Source organism: Poecile atricapillus, chromosome 9 (assembly GCF_030490865.1).
Source record: "Poecile atricapillus isolate bPoeAtr1 chromosome 9, bPoeAtr1.hap1, whole genome shotgun sequence".
NCBI lineage: Eukaryota > Metazoa > Chordata > Aves > Passeriformes > Paridae > Poecile > Poecile atricapillus.
The window spans coordinates 8,973,940-8,989,427 of NC_081257.1; the positions used below are offsets into that span (position 1 = coordinate 8,973,940).

The 15,488-nt window shown below is 45.5% G+C and overlaps 1 protein-coding gene across 2 annotated transcripts in view; it reads left to right on the top strand.

The window, feature by feature from the left end:
* The first annotated feature begins 885 nt into the window (after positions 1-885).
* The window catches only part of SFMBT1 (Scm like with four mbt domains 1), a 71,154-nt gene continuing 56,551 nt past the window's right edge, over positions 886-15,488 (top strand). The window contains exon 1 of one of the 2 annotated variants that reach the window (XM_058845211.1): positions 886-1,066. The gene's annotated coding sequence lies outside the window, so the exon portion shown is untranslated. Of the gene's footprint in view, positions 1,067-1,247; positions 1,362-15,488 lie in introns of those variants that run through there. The other variant, XM_058845212.1, reaches the window with a different exon arrangement.

Below are 15,488 nucleotides of genomic sequence, written 5' to 3' on the forward strand. Positions count from 1 at the left end.
GCCGGCTCCGTCCTGCCTGGCATCGCAGCGCATCGCTAAGGAGTAATCGGAGCCCGGCGCGTCTCCGCGGTGCCGCGGCGCGCAGAGCGGTGTGTGCGATCTGCCCGCTGGATGCGTAATGAGCAAGTTCATGGTTCCATTCCTTCTTCCTGCCCGCTGTTCCGGCACTGCCGCTCTGTTTATTTGTTGGCACTTGTTTTGCTCCAGAGACAAACCATACAGCTCGCTCGATCCGCCTGCTCTTCGCCTCGAACACCCATTTCGGCTCGGTAGCAACTGGTGTCCAGCACGACGCGAGGGCACATACGCACGGATAAGCTCCGGTGCCCGCGGGTTGGGCGAGCCGGCCGAGAGCCCGCGGCCCGGGAGCGCGTCCCTCTCGGCGGCGAGCGGACCGGAGCGCGGCCGCAGCGCTCCCGCCGCCGTCTCCGGCCGCCGCCGCCGGCGGGCGGATGCGCTCCCGGGGAGCGCAAAGGTTTTTCGCGCTCTGCTCCCGCTGTCTCCCGCTGACCGGCGGGCTCGTTGCCGCCCGGCGCCTCGGTGCGGACAGGCTGCGCGGATCGGGGCGGGGGACTCTCCCTTTCCGCCCCTCCGTCCCCGCCGCACGGGCAGGAGCGCGGTGTTGCACAACACGCTTCCTTTTTCTTTCGCTTCGCTGCGCCGCGGGCAGCGGCGGCGAGTGCGCGGGGCGCCGGTCTCCGCCCTGGCTGGGGGGGACGACACGGCCGGTGCCTCCCGCCCGCTCCCCGCCAACTGCGGCGCTGGCGCGGTCCCGCCGGCCGCGCGGCCCCGCGAAGGGGTCACCGCCGGTCCCCGCGACCCGACCGACGGGGCCGGTTCTCTCCGAGGGGAAGGGGGCTAAAATCCTCGCCGGGGCGGGGGGGATGGACTCGGGACCGCGCATCCCGCGGCAGGCACCGACCGCGCGCTCGCCCGCCGGGCCGTGTCCCTTCCCGCGGCGCCCGGGCAGGGCGTGGACGCCCGCCCCGCCCCGGCAGAGTGGCGGCGGCGGCGCGTCCCGTTACCGGCGGCCGAGCCCGCGCTGCCCCCGGCGCGGCGGGAGCAGGTGTCCGGGGGCAGCAGCCCGGGGCAGCGCGGCGGGGGCGGGGTCGGGGCCGGGCCCCGCGGGGCCGGGCGGGCGGGCGGCGGCGGGCTCGGCGCGCCCGCGGCAGGAGGGAGCCGGAGCGCCCGAAAAGCCGTGAGGGGAGGGGAGGGCGGAGGGGCGGGAGGGGGGAGGCAGGCGGGCGGGCGGCGGGCGCATGCGCTCTGGCGGGCCGTGCCATATTGGAATGAGGCAGTGAGCGGAGCGCCGGGGAGCCCGAGCCCCGGCAGCGGCGCAGGGCTGGAAAAACTCCCCGCAGGTGAGGCGGGCGGCGGCGGCGCCCGCGCGCGGGCGGAGCGGCCTCGGGCGCAGCTGTTGGGGGCGTTTTGCCGGCGCGGCGCGGGGCCCGGAGGGTTTTTCCGGGCTCACGAAGTTTGGATGCGGGAAAAAGGCGGCTAGGCAGGAGGAGGAGGAGGAGGAGGAGGAGGGAAGAGGCAGGCGGAGCGCGGCGGGGAGGCGGCGGCGGCAGCGCAGGGGGGGACGCGCCTTCGGCCGCGCCGAGGAGCGATGCGCGGGGCTGGCCGGGCGCCGCCGCGCAACTGCCCGCGCGCAACTCTGCGCGCTCCCGCCGGGGGCCCGCGGCGTCCCGCGGCGCGCTCGGCCGAAGTTGCCCTCCCGGCCGGCCCCGCGCCCGCCCGAGGACGCGCCCGGCCCCCGCGGGAACTTTGTGCGAGCCGCGCCGCCGCCCCGGCGCGGCCGGTCCCTGCCCGCGCCCGCGGGGGGCCGAGCCCACCGAGCGCCTCTCGCTCGCCCCCCTCCCCCTCAAAATGGCGGTGGAAGGGGACCTTTAAACCCCGCGCCGCTCCGCTCCGCACCCCCGCCGGGCGCGGCCGCGCTCCGCTCGGCGCGGCGCGCGTCCCGCCCGGGGCAGCGGCTGGCGTCGGTCCCCGTCAAGTGGCCCGTCAGCGAGCGGCTCTCGCCTCCCGGTCGGGCTGGGTGGGTGGGTGTGGGGGGAGAGGGGCGGGCGCCGCCTCCGCGGCCGCGCCGCCGGCTCTCCCGCAGCGCCGCCGCCCGCGCTGCGGGGCCTGCGCTGCCGCGGGGCCGGGCATTGTGTGCGCGCCGCGCCCGCCGCCGCCGCTCCGCACCTCCGGCGGCTCCGCGCCCGCCGGCGCTCCGGCGAGCGATACGCAGCCTTTGTCTCTCGGGGAGTCGGTCTGCGCTGCCCGCCGCTCCTGCACCTGAAGTCGTAAATCGGGTGCCGGTGACACTGCCCGGGCGGCCGCCGGGGATGCCCCGGGACGCCAACTTCGGGCTGGGGAGGGAGCGGCGCAGGGGCAGCGGCTGCGGGAGGGCTCCCGCCCGGACAACGCCGGCTGGAAGCGGGAGGGCGGAATGCCCGCATCGGAAGGACTGAGCAAGTTTTCCGTCCGTGGCTTTTGCAAACTTGCTACCAGTCCCCGTCCCCCCCCACCCCCACCCCACCCCCTACACAGTGGAAATAATGAAAGGAGAAGAAAAACAGCGCGGGCAGTTAATTGTGAATTTGTAACTACGCTCGCTATTGCAGTTCTGCAAGGCCCCTATTTATTGAGAAATAGGCCAGTGATGCCTGTTTCACAGTCACATGTGTGCTTTAGCGAAACAATTATATCTACTTTGGAGAAACTTGTTGCCATTATAAAAAGATTGTACATGGTAACCCTCCTCATGTCCGACAGTAGGATTCTGGTGGGAGAGGTTTTGCAGCAAAAGAAAAGGCCTAACTTGCTGTTTCTTTGCTGTTCCTTCCTTCCTTCATGGGAGCTGGCTGCTGTCAGTAGCCCAGGAGGTTACCATAGCGAACAGTTCTGTGAGGCAGAATATAAGGTGCACCCCGCAAAACTCAGGCTGGAGAAAATGATAATTCACCTTGTAACTTCAGAAATACCATTGTTGCAGCCTACTTAAGGTTTTCAATGTGTGTGAACTGGTCAGGAACATCTGACCTGTAAGAGGAAAAGTTGTTAATGGCGAGTAGTCATGCGCCTTCAGGACTTGGGGCTGTAACTTGTAGCATCTACAGCATCCAGCAGGATGAATTCCTGGTCTGGCTGCGATCTGTGATTACTGTTTCAAAACAGCCAACTGTTTGGACAAAGTAAATCAATGTGAAGGTAAAAATAGACCAATTAACTGCAAGCCTACGTTTTTTGCGTGGTGAATGGTACTGACATGGATATTACAATTAAAAACAAAAAAAAAAGTTAAAAAGTATCTGTCTATGTAAAAGATAATCTCTAGAGAGAAGACTTAGTGGCCTTCCCACCTTGGATTTAGCCACTTCCTCTTTTGCATTTGGTTTGTGAATTGTTGCCGTGATTGAAGGATGAGAATGAAATCTGGTTCTTCCCAGAACCTATGTTTGGAAGATGCTTATGGGACAAGACAGGCAACCCAATAAAACTGTTCTCACTGCCTTTTTTAATGACTCATAGTTAGGAGGTGGCAGGGGAGTGTTGGGAGAATGGCTTTGCTGGTGTTTGGTGTGTCTGTGCTGGGCACTTACCCTGGGACACCTCAGGATGCTGTCATGTTAGAGCTGACACGCTCCTCACAGGAGACAGCAGTGCAAGGCAGAGGGCAGGGAAACAGTGGCAAATCTCTGTAGTTATTGATCTGTATGGGTTTTCTTTTGCTGGTTCCCCCCCCCCTCCCCCCCACTATTAATTTGCTGCTATTGAGTTATCTTATCTGATTCTTAAAACTGGCAAATCTCCTAAGCAATTGCTGTGTGGAAAAGGTGGATTAAGTGTAAACTGACATGTTAATGACTGATAGAGTTTGCATGGTGTGATCTTTATATTCTGGGAACCCTTTCTCTGCCTCATGGGGAAGATGTTAATGACTGATGCAAAAACAACATGTGCCACAGTATGTTTTGATAACACATTTCAGGGGATTTTTTGTCATTTCTTGGCAGACCAGTGACAAATGTAGACCACAACCTTTCTGTCATGGTTGCCTTTTGAATCCACCATATTTGGAATACACCTTAATATCATTGCTGTGCTTCCACTTGTGAAGTTTGGTCGTGGCATGATCATCATGCAGTGATGCAGACATCAATACAGTCATTTGGTGCTGGCTTGACTTAAGTAATTGTCCTACAGCTGATGCACTTGAGGCACGTGGCAACTTAATTACATGAACACGATGACAGTGAAATGATTCACGTTAAATCCACTACAGTGTCCTTTAAGGGCATGGGAAAATTAAACCTGGAGGTGCTTAGCAAGGGGCATTTTGGGGAGACAGCTTCCAGTGCCTAAAACCACAGGGCTTGCATTACATCCATTGTTCCTATAATGACATGGCAGCCTTAATGGTACAGAATTATCTTGGGATTTGGTTTCTTGACTTAAGTGTGCAATTCTGTGTTTTGTAGATTGGTCGTTGACTTGAAACAGTGTAGCCCGTTCAAGTTACAAATGTTTTCTGGACCTATAACAGCTTTTTTTGTGTTGTCCATCTGACTCATCTTGCTTGATGATTAGCAGATTTTATGTGTCATTTTTATTTTGGTCTCTTGGAGCATCAGTGTTGCTGCTGGTAGTGGACTTGACTTTGTGGTCCTTTTCTTCTGCTTTTGGGAAGTGGCTGTCAAGTTTTAGGTCATATGTTTAAACTTGAAATGGGTGTTATTTAAGGCTTTTAAGGTCGGAGGGCTCTCCCTCTCAGGATTACTTTCTTACTTGAAAAGTCATGGGGTAGAATAAAGGGGAAGGAGTTGGTTTTTTTTGTTTTGATTCAAGTGCTTGTTGAAATGGTCATGAAGGCAGACACTGTCAGTGTGTGAAATCCTGAAAAGGAGATTTAGCAGTTCACATTCTCAAAGTTCAGAAAAAGTCAAAAATGAGAGTAAATTTTAATCTTAATTTTATGTTAGCATCTAATGATTTTTAAAGCCACGACATCAGTGCAATGATATTTTATGGTAATTATATATTTTTCTGACTTTAATCCATAATTCTTTCCACTGTGCGCAGTTTTCTTTATATTGATAAAACCTATGAGAGAAGCATTGAGATGCTAATTAGTGCTCTTTTGGTTTTAAAATAGGTTTGGTTCCCAGGGTGCAGAATATAAATACTTTTTTTTAAGTTAGATTAGATGCATGTGAGATGCACGTTTTCTGTTCACTTTGTATCTGTGTTGATTTTTCCCCCTTTTTCCCAGGCTTTGCTGAGATCTTTGTGGATTGGTGGTGGTCACAGGATAATAATAGTAATAATAGTCATAATAGTAATAGTAGTCATAATAATAATAGTAACAATTATCATCATTGTTTTGCCCCTATTTATGGGTGAGATTGTGGTTTTTTAAGTGTTCCTAGTAAAGGCTAGTCTGTAGAATTAAAGCATTACAACAGGAATTTTTCTGTGCATTCTTAATAGGGCATCTCTGAGGGGAATTACATGTTTGAATAGTTTAAAAGTTCCCCTGTGAGAAAGGAGGGTGTGAGCTTAGGCTGGAAAGAGATATTGTGCTTATAAACTGGGACTCTCCAGGTGACGCTCCGAGTCTCTGGGAAAATTAGTGAATTTTAACTAATGCAAAGCTGCCTGGTAGTTACTGAGTGGTAGGGGAATGCTTTAATAACCTTTGGAGATGGAAAGCCGTAAGTCTTCGGGGTAGTTTTCTGCTTTGTTTGGCTTGGGAGTGTTGGGTTGTCACCCACAGACACCACTGAGGAGTGTTCAGCTGGGAGCTGTGTAAATAAAGGAGGCCTGGGAGCCACACGACTGGGGAAGCCCAGGTCCCAAGGTCTCTTTTTTCCTCTATCTCCCCCTCCTCTTTTTCCCTTTCTTTATGTCTTGTGGATTGTCTGGGATGTCTTCATTCATCTTTCAATGGAGACAGTGATGTTCAGATTTATTTTCCCTGTGAAAATAAGCATCCTAGTACAACACTTGTTGGATCTCAGTGTCATAGAAACCCCAAACCCTCAGTCATGTTTTGTTGACTTGGTTTGGGGAAGAGTCATGAGAGGAGAGGCAAAAAACTGCACACGTGCAGGTATTCCATGTTAATCTAATGAGCCTTGTTTCCTAGGGTAAACAGGTGAACAATAATGTTAAAACCTGAAGTAAGAAAGGCTTCACTGAGGTTTGCAGTAGAACAACCATCTCTTCTGTAATGCTTTTCTCTAGTACTGGTATTTCTGCTCTTTCAAGCATCTTTTTTTTTTTTATATAAGACAGAGCAGCCTTAAATGACACAAGCTTTTTGCTGCATGGATTACCTGTGGTAAATAATGCACAAGTAAGAGTTTTCCCTTCACTTAAAGTTGGTGGGAGCCATATATTTTGTTTTGGTTTTTTTCCACCCATTGGGATTTAGCACATGAACAGGCTACAGATGCTTTTACCTACAGTGCAGGTGAGTTGTAGCTACAGAGGTAATTTCAGCAATTTGTTCAGATTATGTGGACATTTAAAATGTGATTATTGTCCCCAGAGTCATCCTGAGCAGCAACTTGCTGGTTTTCAAGGTCATTGTTTATATTGCTGTGGCACTTCATTTACACTGGTTTATTTGCTGTTACACTTGAGGACACTCTTGTTCACTACAGAAATGATCTCTTTCTTCAAACAGATGAGTTGGGAAGGAGATTAGTAGAAAGTGATGCTATCTAAAAATGATGCAGCTATTAAACTGGCTTTGAGGTTCTCTGAGAGTGCTGATCAGTGAGAGAAAAGATGCATCTTGGATTATTTTTTTCTCTAAGAGTAAATGATGTAGGGCTGAGCGACCTCCTCTCCCATTTTGGCTGATTGGAGTTGAGGGCTCTCAGCATATCTCAAGAGGTGCTCTGTCTTGCAGAATTGGGTCATTGGCTGAAAATAATGATGGTGGTGGGGAACCCTGCAAGGTTTTGCTGTTTGTCACTTAATCCTTTTCAAGGATGCGAGGGACTGCAGCAGTGATCCTGAAGTAGATATCAAATGGATTGGAGAAGATGAACTCTGTCTTGATGTATTTAGAGGCTGTAGTCACTATTTCTTCTGGCAATGGGTGACAGAAAGCCATAAATAGCAGCTTCAGATTTGTCATTGTTTCCAGAAGAAACCAATCAAGTCAGGAAGTGAAGGCACTTCCCTTCTGATGCTGGGTGCACATTTATTACAAATGGCTCTGCGAGGCCTCTGAGTGTCTCACCTCTCTGTACTGGAGCAAGTGATGCTGTGGCATTTCTTATCTTCTTTGTGATCTCTTGACCTGGGAAAATACATACAAATGTACAATTTATTTTTTTATTATTTGGTATATTTTTTCTTTTTGTTGCCTGACAGAATGAAATCCATTTAGAATTCCTTCCCTCCTCGGGAGCTGTAGTAACCTGCACGTTTGCAGCTCAAGCATGCACTTTGCTCTCTGCACAGGGAGCCATGGCCTCTGGTTTAAAAAAAGAAAGTTATTTGTCTTGAAATCATAAAAAAAAATTAAATCTAAGGTCTGTGAAACTCCATTATACTGTAAAGCGTTGTCTGAAACCACAGTGGGTTTTTGAGAGTATTTTTCGTGTCAAAGCATCTTTTGAAAGGAGGCCAACACTGGCTTTAGTGCCCAATAACTTTGAATGAGGACATGGTGCTGAAAAAGCTGTGGTGTTTCACAGCAGTATGGAAAAATGCTAGTGAAACCTGACAGGGGTCTGTATTATAGACATAGGCTTTCCCTCACACATATAAATATATATATATATGTATTTGTATATACAAATATTAGTGTTTATTTTTTTCTAATGTCAAGTTCCAAACATGCCCCCATTCATGTGTTAAGCATTAAATTGTTCAAGTTGTGTTTTCAGGTAAATTACAGGGCCTGTCATTAGATTCCTAAAGACATGTCCAGGTGGAGAATGCCAAGCAGACAGGCAGGGGGAATACACCAGAATGCTTCCTTGCAGTTGGACCAGCAAAACTCACAGGATGCACACTGGAAAAAAGAAATTATTGAAGGAGGCAGTGATTCCTTCCAGGATTAACTGTGCTCATTGCTCTTTAAAGTGTTAGCATGAGGGTTAAACTAATGGCCCTAAGAAATAATACAAGTACAGGATCAGTCACAAGTGTTACAGATACAGCACTAATTGGCCAATTGAACCGAGCTAATCAAGTCCCTTTAAATGAATGTGGCCATAGGCGTGGGCATAGGGAAATCTTCTCCTCTTCCAGGGAAGCTTTTCCTCCTCTTTTTGCAAAACAAAATCCAATCTATTTGGCTGTCAGGCTTTTTAGTCCATTGGCCAAGAGCAAAAGTCTTGTTTTTCATGTGATTATTTTATATCATAAGTTATTTGTTAAACTTCTTTAATAGATTTTGGGGAGGGAGAAGTAGTGTAATTTTGAATTCTCCTTTTTCTTGTGGCCAAATTTTACATTTTGGACTTATTCCTTAGCAAATTTAAACATGTATTTTGTTGCTCTCCTTAATGAAAACCAATGTATTTAGGGAAGTGGTTTGTTGAAGCACATGAGTCCAGTTTGTTTTGATAATAAGCCACTTCTAGATAATTCTAGCCTCACTGCAAGTGTAGAGGGAGTGTGTCCAACAGCTGCTTTGTCTGGTTTTGATTTTTTTTACTGGTTCATGTTATGTAAGAAAGAGATAATGACTGGAAGAATGAGGGAAGGTTGTTTCTTCTTCTGGTCTTCATACAAAAAAACAGATAGCAGTAGCAGCTGGAAGGGCAAGGTGACAATAAAAGCCACAAATTTTTAAACTAAAGTTAATGTTTCTTGGTTTAACTCTATGTTGTTACTTAATGAGTACCAGAATATTGTTTTCTTTGTTATTGCCTTCTCTGTATATGCTTGAAGGTAAGAATACTCATAATCCAATTAAAAGGAAAGTGCAGTTTTTATTTCTAATTGAAGTTCAATTTCCATCTAAAAGCAACTTGACAAAAAATATTATTCTTATGATTATCAAATAAGAAGTGCTGAAATTATCTTTTCATTATAAATCTAAGTTTTTATTTCGATAGTCATGTTTGATCTTTTGCATTTATATTTTGTTTCCAAACAGTGGTTGCATCTTACTGGGAACTATTTTTAGGTTGTTGAGAACTTGCAGTATTGCATAGTTTAGTATGCTTTTATTCAAAACAATTTATATAAATGCTTTCCTTTTGTGCTGTGATGTAGATAATGGCATCAAAATACACTTTGTGTCTTGATCATTCATATATGCAAACATGAGTACAGATAATATTGCAGAAAAAATAACAATTTTCTATCAATTACTGGAGGCATCTTTACAGAAAAATGGCAGCACTGATGCTTCTGAAGAGGTGTGGTTTTAGAAAGCTGGGTTACAGTGGTGGATGAGTCTCTGAATGAAGTGGTGTTTTTTTGGCTTTCAAAGACTAATGGTGTATGATTTCTTCGTTATCTGCCTTACCTTAATGCAGCTGACAAACAGCATGGCAAAATCCACCTCAGTGTGTAAAATTAACCCTTCTGAGATTCTACCTTAGCAATGAGATTTGAAAGAAAAATAATGCTGTGGTGGCTCTTGGGCATGACTGGGAAGTTTCTTAGCATTGCTGGAGGAAGACTGGCTTCAAGTCTAGCTGAAACTGGGATGAGTATAAAAATTGCCATAATGTGTCAGATCAGACCCCTAGTCCTGTGTCTCAGGAAATGTCTTGGAGTGAGGATAAGAGGCAGTGGAGTAGAGCACGGCACTCTCCGCACTGATGAGGCTGTGCAGGAGCCAGTCCACAACTGCCTGTGACTGTGGGTCTGCAGTTTATTGTGTGCTGTGTGAAAAGTGCTCAGTCTGTGTTTTCTGGTTCTTGTGGTAGGAGAAATAGGGAATAACTATTCCTTATGCTTCTTTTTGATAGTAGTTTTGATTTTGCACAGCTCTTGTGCTCTCCTGTAGTTGCACTGCTCAGCTCAAAGACGGAAACCTCTTGTGTTGTACAGAAGATGCTGAAGCTGATCTGTAGCTTCAGTGCTGGACAGGGGTTCTCTTTCTGGATGTGGATGTTTCTTATATTTGCTATAAAACTGAGTAGTACCTCCATCCCTATTAGTATAGAAGTATTTCAAGCCTCTGATGCTCTTTCTTACCTTTTTATTTTGTGCTTCTAGTAGTTCCATGGCTGTTTGACAGCAGCACTACAAGCTATCTCCAGGGGCCCTGGATTCTTAGAATTGTCGTACAGTGTTTGTTGTTTTCTTCTCCATTCCTTTGGGCTCTTAATGAGTATGAAATTGATGGTCCAAGAGAATTAGTTGTAACAGTTTCAAAATTCTAAGTTGCAGTAGCTAATTTCAATCGCATTGTATAGGTGCAGTTATTTCTTTTTCTGTGTCTTATTATCTTGCCTTTAATTTCATCTGCTATTATCCTTCTGCAGTTCTTAGCAAACAGCATTTATTTTTTTATCTCCTGAATGGTTTTGCATTGTTTTAAAACTTCGCACTCATTTTGTGTTTGTGTGCTTCCCTTGAAAAGCAGGACACAGTACAGTCATTAGTCCTCCTGGTATTATGAACAACTACTTTTTCTTTCTATCATTATTTCATGTCTTTATAATCAGGATTTTAAGTAGGAGACGTTCTAGAAGAAGCTCCACAATATTTCAAGTCTCATTGGATCTAACCTGAGGTGATCACTGGGCTTGGGTTTGGCCTTAATGCCCAGGTTGTATTATCTGCTTTCTAAAACTCTTACTTCTTGACAAATTAGTTGATGAATTACCTTCATTTAATGAAGTTTTACCATTTAGTGATCTTTGACTAGATCTGCTGTGCAGCATATGGTATGGAATTTAACACTGATATTTTCAACATTTAAAAAGTATTATTCTGAAATTCCCAGGTTGTGAAGCTTTTGAAATGCTGGTAATTCAGATATGTGTTGCCACACACCAAGCCTACATGCTGTGGTGTGAATAGATCAGTGGGTGCATCAGTTTGGAAAAGGACAAAGTGAACATCCCTGGTCTGGAGGAACAAGATCAAATCAGTCTCCTTGTGGCAGCTGCATGGTGCCTTGTGGCATTGTGGCCACACCTGTGTGATGGGCACAGGGGAAAATGGATCCTGCATTTGATCCCTATTGTATGGGAATATGCCACAATCTATAGGATTTATATTCCACGTGATTTACTTTGGTATAAGGTAGTAAGTATGTTGGAGATTGTTGTACTAAGAGAAGTGATTTCATTTTGCTGTTAATGATTGTTTTTCTGTCACCTTTAGAAAAATCCATTCACTCTTTGTACCTCAGCAGTTTTCTGTTCGTTTTGTGGCCATTCACTTCTGGGTGTGCCCGGTTCTCATATCAGAGAAGGAGCTTTTAATCTTTTGTAAGATTTTTGTTAAGCCCCTTTTTGTAACCATAAAGGCTAACAAAGTACCTTACTGAGAATTAAAGTTAAGATGTTGCTGAGATGTTGACCTCAGCTTTGGAAAGCTTTTAGGGAGTATTTTTCTAGGCCAGTTCTTCACTCAGTTGATGCTCTTGCTTTGCATAGAGATCTGATAATTCATTTTTTTCCATCCCTGTTGCTCCTGGAGTGATTGTGGCAGTGCTGGGCTGTGCAATTTCCGGTTGCTGCTGAGGGCAGCACTTAAGTGGAGATGGAGTAATTTACATCCAGTACTGCACTTGCCACTTAATGTTTTCTAGCAGCTCCATTTCTATAGGGAGCAAATCAAAACAGACTTGGGCTGTCAGCGGAGATGTGTTTTTTAAACACAACCAGGCGAACGGTTTTCTTTTCCATTTAATCAAGAGTATATTTAGAATTGAATGTCACAGCAGAAGCATGTGATTATAATACATACAGGTATTTCTAGTAGGGTTACCTCCAAAGAACTTCCATGGGCTACACTTAGATGCAGAATATTGACATGGAAAAATGCAGGAGGCTTCATAAAATAACTTTTTAAGGTAGTGTTTTCAGGACAAAGGTATCCTTTGGTTTTTCTGAGGCACGGTTTTTATTACATCCTGCTACAGAATTAAAATTCTAATTTAATGATCACAACTAATGATTCAAAAGTTGAAGTGGAACTTGAATAGAAGAGTATTATCTCTCTTTTGTGTATATTAATGAAACAAGGCTACATGTGACAGCACGGTAATGTCTGAAAAAATATATACTGAACTTTGCAGGGAAAGGGCTGCAAAAATAATTCAGTGGGGGGGAAAAGTATGAATTTGAAAACACTTTTTATGACAGCGTAAATGTTCCAGTGTTGTTAGGATCAAGCTTTGAAATTGTACTCCTAAAAATAGAGAAATCTTTTTCAGTTGCACTCTGTCTTTTGAGCCCTTAGGCTCAAGTCTTGTTTTTCTCTCTGTATGAACAGACACGAAGAAAAAAGAATCTTAAAATGAGAACAGATTTTCTTGTAATTTTACCATTCCTGATGTTGGGGTAATAAGAGCATCAGCCCTTACTGTGAGCTCTTTACTAAAACCCTGTGCTTTAACTCTTCTTAGGCCTTTAGGCCTGTTAATGTTCTCGTGGTTCAAAATGTGTAGTTGAAAAATGTTGTCCTTCTTTTCTACTTTCTTTGTTTTTTCCCTTCCTCTCTTTTTAAGCTTTCAGTACTTTTCAAAGGGAGGAATGAGAAGGGAGCACATCAGTTAATGAGCAATGGAAAAAGGCAAGGCCATATTTTTGTAGCATTGCCTAGAGAGAGAGAATTCCATGATTTAGCACAGCTCGTAATAGAGTAATTGTATTTAGGGGGAAAAGATCCAGGGAAAGGCTGTGTTTTGCCATCACAGTTTGCATGTGCATGGAGCAGTAGATGACTCAAAGGGAGCTTTAGCAAGTTAAAACAGCATTTCAGTGGATAGTGCAGGCACAACTCACAAGCTACAGTGGAAATTGGTCTCTGTTCAGCTCCCTGTCTGAGGGTTTGAAGATCGTGTTTGGTTGAAGATGTTCCAAGATCATATGTGCAGACTTATGATGATTATTTATGTTGATGCCTGAAGTCTCTTGGAATTAATCAATCCAGGAGGACCTGTACTGGCATTATAGCCAGCCTAGTGTGTATGTTTTTCTCAGTTCTAGAGTTAAAGTGCCACATTTAAAGCCTTGTTACTCTGAGATTTTCTCAGCCTGTTATGAAACTTCACTTACTTCACTGGAAAAGCTCGGGTACTGCCTGAACGCCAAAAGGGTATGAAATAATCCAGGCTGTAGGCTGAGAAGGAACTGTATTTCTGTGCTTTTAGCCTCTTGTTATTTCTGCTTGGACATAATGTTAAGAGATGTGCTGGCAGTGGATCTGAAATAGTGGCTGGGTTCTGCTCGGGCACTAATGATAGCTGGAGAGGGATTTTCTTTTCATACACAAGAAGTTGTGTCAGGGTATCAGACAGCCAGGAGCATGTATTGCTGACACAATGGCAGTGTATTCAAGCCAGCTTGTCTTTTTGTGAGATTTGTTGGATCTCACAGGTAGAATGAAAAATATGTTACGGTACCCAGATCTGTAATTTCACATAGAATAGTGTGTCCTGTAAATATCTACTGTTTGAGCAGACTTCTTCTAAGAGATTTGTGGTGGAACTTGAGACATTGATATTTCTGGGTTACCTTCAGATAAAAAGGGAGATTTTTGTATGTTACCCTTATAATGCACCTCCTTAGATATGCATGCATTTCCATTAAAAACACATTTGCTAATCTGAGCTTTTAAAACAAAATGTGAATAAAATCTTGGAAAGCAGTGGGAGACCTGAGGACTCTACAGTGAAAGGATTGAACTCTGCCATCCACAGCCTCTTATGAATAAAGTTAGCCTTCTAAAGATAAAAGAAAATTCAATTACAAAGCAAGAAGGAGGGCTAAGGGGTGTAATTAAAACACATAATCCTAAAAACAACATGAACAGTGCTTTTTCATGTTACATTTAAAAGCAGTCTGCTTTGTGTGTGCAGTTGCTATTGCTTAAGATTATTGATTTAGTTTCCTGGGGGAAACACTTTTGAGAGGATGTGAAAAGGATGACGTCTATTGGTGTGATTTCACACGAGCATTCTACTTAAGGCAGTTTGCTGGAGAGTTTTCATTCACTGCTTGCTAATCTTTCTTGGAAAAAAAAATAGAAAAGGGATGAAATGAAGTGCTGCTTCTCCTTTCTTGTCACGCAACCAGCACTTGTCCTGTCAGCCCGAGTGCTGCAGGCAGCACAGGGACAGCTCTTTCTCCCCTCTTACATCCAATCCAGCACTCCATTCCTAAAGTTTAGCAGTTGGACCTGGATTCTCAGAGCATTTGGAGTCCAAGTCCCGCTGAAGCGTGATCCAGTGCCTAAAAGCTATGATAGGATGTACTGCCCGAGGTCCACATTAGTCTGGGAACTGGAGAAAGCTCTCTGGAGTTTGGTGCCGAGCGCTAATGCGGCGCTGTAGTAAATACACATCTGCTCTGCTGCGCTGCTCCTCTGCTAATTAGCAGCTTAGTCTTATGCTAATGGAGGAGTTGGGTTAGACCACCTATCTTCTTGGTAGTGAGGCATTCCCTGGCTGGAGTTAAAGCATTGCTTTATCAGGACTGGCTTTTATGACAGAAATATTCTGGTTCTGTCTATAGCAGGGTGAGGTACTCGCGCACGCTGACCTGCTCTGCAGCTGGGTCAGAAAGGAGAAGCTGTAGGTGTTGGTGAGTAATTGAAGGTGACAGGCTGTCCATCTTCAGAGCTCACTCCTTCAGGAACTGCAGCTGGTTTGATTTCACAAACAGGGATGATGCCTGATTTGATGGAGAGGAAGAAGCTGTGAGGAAGGAAAGGTGGGAGGGAGCTGGAAAAAGAAAAATGAAGATGAGTATAGAGATCAGGGTTGAACGTGAAGTTGACACTCAAGAGGTTTCAGAATGTCTTTTGAATGCTCTTCTCTTATGCTCTCAATACCATTCAGAAACTCATCTCTTTCCCAGTACTCTAGTGTTAGGTATTACCATTTTCTTGGAGTATTTAATACTTTAGGCTGATAGCTTGATAAAATATTAGTGGCATTACTTCATAAATTATTTTCTGCAAAAAGATTTCTCTGTTAAGGGGATATTTTGAATTCTTGTAAAGAAAGCATGCATTTCTTATAGCAGTTGATGTGCATGTCTTGTTCTCTGCCTAAATATTGTATGTAAGCTTAAAGAAAAACTGCTTGACTAAACTTTAATGTAAGAAAAAAATGTAAGTTTTGTTATGAGGTTTCTTAGACAAAAACTATTCTTGCCTCTATTCATCTTTTACCTAGAATACCTTTATGTTTGTCTGCTTTTGTAAAAATAACTTGTGCCATCAATTTAGTTCCTTTGATAAAACTAATAATTAGAAGATATGCAATCAGAAACTAAAAGCAGCTATGCTTTTCAGCTGGAGAGAGCAAGTGTGTAATCACTGCTCAGAGAACAGGTTCC